We start from the raw sequence: 7010 nt of genomic DNA, 5'->3' as shown, positions 1-7010 counted from the left end.
GAACACATAATAATCAGTGTCTTTGTCATGAATGTATCAATGTTAAAACCTAACCATATTAAATGAGCATTTATGTAGACAAAGACACGTAACTGTCACATTTAAGTCCTTGTAACCTAAAGTCTTTGAAAAGTTTGGTCAAATGGCTGCTTCAACATCCATCGACAGGCTAAACTTCAACATATGTCGTTCCCCTTCGATAGCTCAGATGGTAGAGCGGAGGACTGTAGGTTGATGATAGCAGTTATCCTTAGGTCGCTGGTTCAACTCCGGCTCGATGGACAGGCTTTTCATTGGTGTCCAATGTGTGGCTATTCAGAATAAAAAGATCAGACTCGTCATAGCTTTCAGAGCTGTGGGTTGTATTGCTTGACTTCATCTGAAAAAAGGACACTTGTCAAAAGCACTGTCTTGGTTATTGCAATTAGTTGTTCACATTTTATTCAGGTATTTTGTAGATTTGTTATGAATGTTATGATGTGGCGTCTTTGCAAAATTAACTTGGTTTTGCATCATTTCAAGCATCCATGCAGAAGTTGAGCATTTGGGGTTTCATTGCTCCCTTCGATAGCTCAGTTGGTAGAGCGGAGGACTGTAGGTTGATGATAGCAGGTATCCTTAGGTCGCAGGTTCAACTCCGGCTCGAAGGACAGACTTTTCATTGGTGTCCAATGTGTGGCTATTCAGAATAAAAAAATCAGACTCGTCATAGCTTTCAGAGCTGTGGGTTGTATTGCTTGACTTCATTTGAATAAAGGACACTTGTCAAAAGCATTATCTTGGTTAAATTGCATCCATGCAGTAATGCAGTGTTGTAATGCGGAGTCGTTGCAAAATATATTTGGACTTAGCATCCGTTCCAGCATCTGTGCAGAGGCTGAACATTTTTAACTGGTTTGTTCCCTTCGATAGCTCAGTTGGTAGAGCGGAGGACTGTAGGATGATGATAGCAGGTATCCTTAGGTCGCTGGTTCAACTCCGGCTCGAAGGACGGGCTTTTCATTGGTGTCCAATGTGTGGCTATTCAGAATAAAAAGATGAGACTCGTCATAGCTTTCAGAGCTGTGGGTTGTATTGCTTGACTTCATCTGAAAAAAGGACACTTGTCAAAAGCACTGTCTTGGTTATTGCAATTAGTTGTTCACATTTTATTCAGGTATTTTGTAGATTCGTTATGAATGTTATTATGTGGTGTCTTTGCAAAATTAACTTGGTTTTGCATCATTTCCAGCATCCATGCAGAAGTTGAGCATTTGGGGTTTCATTGCTCCCTTCGATAGCTCAGTTGGTAGAGTGGAGGAGCGGACTTGTCAAAAGCACTGTCTTGGTTATTGCAATTAGTTGTTCACATTTTATTCAGGCATTTTGTAGATTTGTTATGAATGTTATGATGTGGCGTCTTTGCAAAATTAACTTGGTTTTGCATCATTTCCAGCATCCATGCAGAAGTTGAGCATTTGCGGTTTCATTGCTCCCTTCGATAGCTCAGTTGGTAGAGCAGAGGACTGTAGGTTGATGATAGCAGGTATCCTTAGGTCGCTGGTTCAACTCCGGCTCGAAGGACAGGCTTTTCATTGGTGTCCAATGTGTGGCTATTCAGAATAAAAAAATCAGACTCGTCATAGCTTTCAGAGCTGTGGGTTGTATTGCTTGACTTCATCTGAATAAAGGACACTTGTCAAAAGCATTATCTTGGTTAAATTGCATCCATGCAGTAATGCAGTGTTGTAATGCGGAGTCGTTGCAAAATATATTTGGACTTAGCATCCGTTCCAGCATCTGTGCAGAGGCTGAACATTTTTAACTGGTTTGTTCCCTTCGATAGCTCAGTTGGTAGAGCGGAGGACTGTAGGATGATGATAGCAGGTATCCTTAGGTCGCTGGTTCAACTCCGGCTCGAAGGACAGGCTTTTCATTGGTGTCCAATGTGTGGCTATTCAGAATAAAAAGATCAGACTCGTCATAGCTTTCAGAGCTGTGGGTTGTATTGCTTGACTTCATCTGAAAAAAGGACACTTGTCAAAAGCACTGTCTTGGTTATTGCAATTAGTTGTTCACATTTTATTCAGACATTTTGTAGATTTGTTATGAATGTTATGATGTGGTGTCTTTGCAAAATTAACTTGGTTTTGCATCATTTCCAGCATCCATGCAGAAGTTGAGCATTTGGGGTTTCATTGCTCCCTTCGATAGCTCAGTTGGTAGAGCGGAGGACTGTAGGATGATAACAACAGGTATCCTTAGGTCGCTGCTTCAACTCCGGCTCGAAGGATGGACTTTTCATGGTGTCCAATGTGTGATCATCCAAAATAAAAAGGTGTGACTCATTCTTGCTTTTTAGAGCTGTTGGTTGTATTGCTTGACTTCATCTGAATAAAGGACACTTGTCAAAAGCATTATCTTGGTTAAATTGCATCCATGCAGTAATGCAGTGTTGTAATGCGGAGTCGTTGCAAAATATATTTGGACTTAGCATCCGTTCCAGCATCTGTGCAGAGGCTGAACATTTTTAACTGGTTTGTTCCCTTCGATAGCTCAGTTGGTAGAGCGGAGGACTGTAGGATGATGATAGCAGGTATCCTTAGGTCGCTGGTTCAACTCTGGCTCAAAGGACAGGCTTTTCATTGGTGTCCAATGTGTGGCTATTCAGAATAAAAAGATCAGACTCGTCATAGCTTTCAGAGCTGTGGGTTGTATTGCTTGACTTCATCTGAAAAAAGGACACTTGTCAAAAGCACTGTCTTGGTTATTGCAATTAGTTGTTCACATTTTATTCAGACATTTTGTAGATTTGTTATGAATGTTATGATGTGGTGTCTTTGCAAAATTAACTTGGTTTTGCATCATTTCCAGCATCCATGCAGAAGTTGAGCATTTGGGGTTTCATTGCTCCCTTCGATAGCTCAGTTGGTAGAGCGGAGGACTGTAGGATGATAACAACAGGTATCCTTAGGTCGCTGCTTCAACTCCGGCTCGAAGGATGGACTTTTCATGGTGTCCAATGTGTGATCATCCAAAATAAAAAGGTGTGACTCATTCTTGCTTTTTAGAGCTGTTGGTTGTATTGCTTGACTTCATCTGAATAAAGGACACTTGTCAAAAGCATTATCTTGGTTAAATTGCATCCATGCAGTAATGCAGTGTTGTAATGCGGAGTCGTTGCAAAATATATTTGGACTTAGCATCCGTTCCAGCATCTGTGCAGAGGCTGAACATTTTTAACTGGTTTGTTCCCTTCGATAGCTCAGTTGGTAGAGCGGAGGACTGTAGGATGATGATAGCAGGTATCCTTAGGTCGCTGGTTCAACTCTGGCTCAAAGGACAGGCTTTTCATTGGTGTCCAATGTGTGGCTATTCAGAATAAAAAGATCAGACTCGTCATAGCTTTCAGAGCTGTGGGTTGTATTGCTTGACTTCATCTGAAAAAAGGACACTTGTCAAAAGCACTGTCTTGGTTATTGCAATTAGTTGTTCACATTTTATTCAGGTATTTTGTAGATTTGTTATGAATGTTATTATGTGGTGTCTTTGCAAAATTAACTTGGTTTTGCATCATTTCCAGCATCCATGCAGAAGTTGAGCATTTGGGGTTTCATTGCTCCCTTCGATAGCTCAGTTGGTAGAGCGGAGGAGCGGACTTGTCAAAAGCACTGTCTTGGTTATTGCAATTAGTTGTTCACATTTTATTCAGGCATTTTGTAGATTTGTTATGAATGTTATGATGTGGCGTCTTTGCAAAATTAACTTGGTTTTGCATCATTTCCAGCATCCATGCAGAAGTTGAGCATTTGAGGTTTCATTGCTCCCTTCGATAGCTCAGTTGGTAGAGCAGAGGACTGTAGGATGATGATAGCAGGTATCCTTAGGTCGCTGGTTAAATTGCATCCATGCAGTAATGCAGTGTTGTAATGCGGAGTCGTTGCAAAATATATTTGGACTTAGCATCTGTTCCAGCATCTGTGCAGAGGCTGAACATTTTTAACTGGTTTGTTCCCTTCGATAGCTCAGTTGGTAGAGCGGAGGACTGTAGGATGATGATAGCAGGTATCCTTAGGTCGCTGGTTCAATTCCGGCTCGAAGGACAGGCTTTTCATTGGTGTCCAATGTATGACCATCCAGAATAAAAAGATGTGTTTCATCCTTGCTTTCAGAGCTGTGGGTTGTATTGCTTGACTTCATTTGAAAAAAGGAGACTTGTCAAAAGCACTGTCTTGGTTATTGCAATTAGTTGTTCACATTTTATTCAGACATTTTGTAGATTTGTTATGAATGTTATGATGTGGTGTCTTTGCAAAATTAACTTGGTTTTGCATCATTTCCAGCATCCATGCAGAAGTTGAGCATTTGGGGTTTCATTGCTCCCTTCGATAGCTCAGTTGGTAGAGCGGAGGACTGTAGGATGATGATAGCAGGTATCCTTAGGTCGCTGGTTCAATTCCGGCTCGAAGGATGGAATTTTCATGCTGTCATGGTTGTAATGCGGAGTCGTTGCAAAATATATTTGGACTTAGCATCCGTTCCAGCATCTGTGCAGAGGCTGAACATTTTTAACTGGTTTGTTCCCTTCGATAGCTCAGTTGGTAGAGCGGAGGACTGTAGGATGATGATAGCAGGTATCCTTAGGTCGCTGGTTCAATTCCGGCTCGAAGGACAGGCTTTTCATTGGTGTCCAATGTATGACCATCCAGAATAAAAAGATGTGTTTCATCCTTGCTTTCAGAGCTGTGGGTTGTATTGCTTGACTTCATTTGAAAAAAGGAGACTTGTCAAAAGCATTATTTAGGTTATTGCAATTAGTTGTTCACATTTTATTCAGGTATTTTGTAGATTTGTTATGAATGTTATGATGTGGCGTCTTTGCAAAATTAACTTGGTTTTGCATCATTTCCAGCATCCATGCAGAAGTTGAGCATTTGGGATTTCATTGCTCCCTTCGATAGCTCAGTTGGTAGAGCGGAGGACTGTAGGTTGATGATAGCAGGTATCCTTAGGTCGCTGGTTCAACTCCGGCTCGAAGGATGGACTTTTCATGGTGTCCAATGTGTGATCATCCAAAATAAACAGGTGTGACTCATTCTTGCTTTCAGAGCTGTGGGTTGTATTGCTTGACTTCATCTGAATAAAGGACACTTGTCAAAAGCATTATCTTGGTTAAATTGCATCCATGCAGTAATGCAGTGTTGTAATGCGGAGTCGTTGCAAAATATATTTGGACTTAGCATCCGTTCCAGCATCTGTGCAGAGGCTGAACATTTTTAACTGGTTTGTTCCCTTCGATAGCTCAGTTGGTAGAGCGGAGGACTGTAGGAAGATGATAGCAGGTATCCTTAGGTCGCTGGTTCAACTCCGGCTCGAAGGACAGGCTTTTCATTGGTGTCCAATGTGTGGCTATTCAGAATAAAAAGATGAGACTCGTCATAGCTTTCAGAGCTGTGGGTTGTATTGCTTGACTTCATCTGAAAAAAGGACACTTGTCAAAAGCACTGTCTTGGTTATTGCAATTAGTTGTTCACATTTTATTCAGGTATTTTGTAGATTTGTTATGAATGTTATTATGTGGTGTCTTTGCAAAATTAACTTGGTTTTGCATCATTTCCAGCATCCATGCAGAAGTTGAGCATTTGGGGGTTCATTGCTCCCTTCAATAGCTCAGTTGGTAGAGCGGAGTACTGTAGGTTGATGATAGCAGGTATCCTTAGATCGCTGGTTCAACTCCGGCTCGAAGGATGCACTTTTCATGGTGTCCAATGTGTGATCATCCAAAATAAACAGGTGTGACTCATTCTTGCTTTCAGAGCTGTGGGTTGTATTGCTTGACTTCATCTGAATAAAGGACACTTGTCAAAAGCATTATCTTGGTTAAATTGCATCTATGCAGTAATGCAGTGTTGTAATGCAGTAATGCAGTGTTGTAATGCGGAGTCGTTGCAAAATATATTTGGACTTAGCATCTGTTCCAGCATCTGTGCAAAGGCTGAACATTTTTAACTGGTTTGTTCCCTTCGATAGCTCAGTTGGTAGAGCGGAGGACTGTAGGATGATAACAACAGGTATCCTTAGGTCGCTGGTTCAACTCCGGCTCGAAGGATGGGCTTTTCATGGTGTCCAATATGTGACCATTCAGCATGAAAATATGCGAGTGGGCCCCCTTTTCTGAGCCATGGGTTGCATAGATTTCCTCTGCCAAAAGGACGGTTGATGAACGCATTGTCTTTGTTATCGAGCATGTGTGGATTATGAGACAATGCGTGCCTGGGCACAAACATGCAAAACGCCCCACGAGCTCTCCCACAAATAAGCAAGACACACAAACTTTGTGTTGGCATTGTCTCTTTTTTGTTGTTTTGTATCATTCTTTGTAGTTGTTATGCATCTTTTTGTTGATTTGTGTCTCTTTTTTTTGTACTGTGTTTTTGAGGTTATTTTGTGTCTTTTTTGGTTATTTTATGCCTCTTAGTAGTCCATTTGTGTTTATGTGGTTGTTTTTGTCATTTTTGTAGTTATTTTGTGACTCTTTAAAGTTCCTCTGCATCTCTTTGTCGTCTTTTTGTGACTCTTTGGGGTCATTCTGAGTTTCTACCTGGTCGGTATGTTTTAATTTGCATACCATTTTGCAGGTGAAGGTCAGGGGAGCCCTTACACTTTGGGCTCCTGGGCCTGTGCCCGGTAGGCCCGTTCAGTAATCCACTCATGGTTAGATGATATATAAAAAGCCAGGTGCTCCTTTCAAATTATATAAAACTTTAGTTTGTTGTCTAATTATTCACTCTGGAGGACATCAAAGGGCATAATAAATTCTTCACATTCCAAGTTTTAGTTCTGTATGAAGACGACAACTTTTTGGCTGCAGCACCAAAGCAGAAGAGAAAGTGTATATTTCAGTCATCAAGGCAAGGTTCAAGGTAGTGTAAAGGCTTGCTCCAGAAACTGAATGAGGTTGGATGTTTTAGTGTCTCATAGCAACTTGTGCCACTGACTCTCACTGTAGCAGCACAATTATTACTAGATCT

The 7010-nt window shown here is 41.2% G+C and overlaps 10 non-coding genes across 10 annotated transcripts; all 10 read left to right on the top strand.

The window, feature by feature from the left end:
• Positions 1-561: 561 nt before the first annotated feature.
• trnay-gua (transfer RNA tyrosine (anticodon GUA)) lies at positions 562-650 on the top strand. Its single transcript is given in 2 exon segments — positions 562-598; positions 615-650. It is a non-coding gene; the product is annotated as a tRNA-Tyr (tRNA).
• A 252-nt stretch (positions 651-902) lies between these two features.
• trnay-gua (transfer RNA tyrosine (anticodon GUA)) lies at positions 903-991 on the top strand. Its single transcript is given in 2 exon segments — positions 903-939; positions 956-991. It is a non-coding gene; the product is annotated as a tRNA-Tyr (tRNA).
• Positions 992-1474: 483 nt separating this feature from the next.
• Positions 1475-1563, top strand: trnay-gua (transfer RNA tyrosine (anticodon GUA)). The gene is given in 2 exon segments: positions 1475-1511; positions 1528-1563. It is a non-coding gene; the product is annotated as a tRNA-Tyr (tRNA).
• Positions 1564-1815: 252 nt separating this feature from the next.
• On the top strand, positions 1816-1904 carry trnay-gua (transfer RNA tyrosine (anticodon GUA)). Its single transcript is given in 2 exon segments — positions 1816-1852; positions 1869-1904. It is a non-coding gene; the product is annotated as a tRNA-Tyr (tRNA).
• A 2089-nt stretch (positions 1905-3993) lies between these two features.
• On the top strand, positions 3994-4082 carry trnay-gua (transfer RNA tyrosine (anticodon GUA)). Its single transcript is given in 2 exon segments — positions 3994-4030; positions 4047-4082. It is a non-coding gene; the product is annotated as a tRNA-Tyr (tRNA).
• Positions 4083-4361: 279 nt separating this feature from the next.
• On the top strand, positions 4362-4450 carry trnay-gua (transfer RNA tyrosine (anticodon GUA)). The gene is given in 2 exon segments: positions 4362-4398; positions 4415-4450. It is a non-coding gene; the product is annotated as a tRNA-Tyr (tRNA).
• A 112-nt stretch (positions 4451-4562) lies between these two features.
• Positions 4563-4651, top strand: trnay-gua (transfer RNA tyrosine (anticodon GUA)). Its single transcript is given in 2 exon segments — positions 4563-4599; positions 4616-4651. It is a non-coding gene; the product is annotated as a tRNA-Tyr (tRNA).
• A 279-nt stretch (positions 4652-4930) lies between these two features.
• On the top strand, positions 4931-5019 carry trnay-gua (transfer RNA tyrosine (anticodon GUA)). The gene is given in 2 exon segments: positions 4931-4967; positions 4984-5019. It is a non-coding gene; the product is annotated as a tRNA-Tyr (tRNA).
• Positions 5020-5270: 251 nt separating this feature from the next.
• On the top strand, positions 5271-5359 carry trnay-gua (transfer RNA tyrosine (anticodon GUA)). The gene is given in 2 exon segments: positions 5271-5307; positions 5324-5359. It is a non-coding gene; the product is annotated as a tRNA-Tyr (tRNA).
• A 640-nt stretch (positions 5360-5999) lies between these two features.
• trnay-gua (transfer RNA tyrosine (anticodon GUA)) lies at positions 6000-6088 on the top strand. The gene is given in 2 exon segments: positions 6000-6036; positions 6053-6088. It is a non-coding gene; the product is annotated as a tRNA-Tyr (tRNA).
• The last annotated feature ends 922 nt before the right edge of the window (positions 6089-7010 follow it).

This window comes from Epinephelus lanceolatus, chromosome 19, assembly GCF_041903045.1.
Source record: "Epinephelus lanceolatus isolate andai-2023 chromosome 19, ASM4190304v1, whole genome shotgun sequence".
NCBI classification, from domain to species: Eukaryota; Metazoa; Chordata; class Actinopteri; order Perciformes; family Serranidae; genus Epinephelus; species Epinephelus lanceolatus.
Note: the sequence above shows the minus strand (reverse complement) of the source record. Positions and strands in the feature narration are given on the sequence as shown.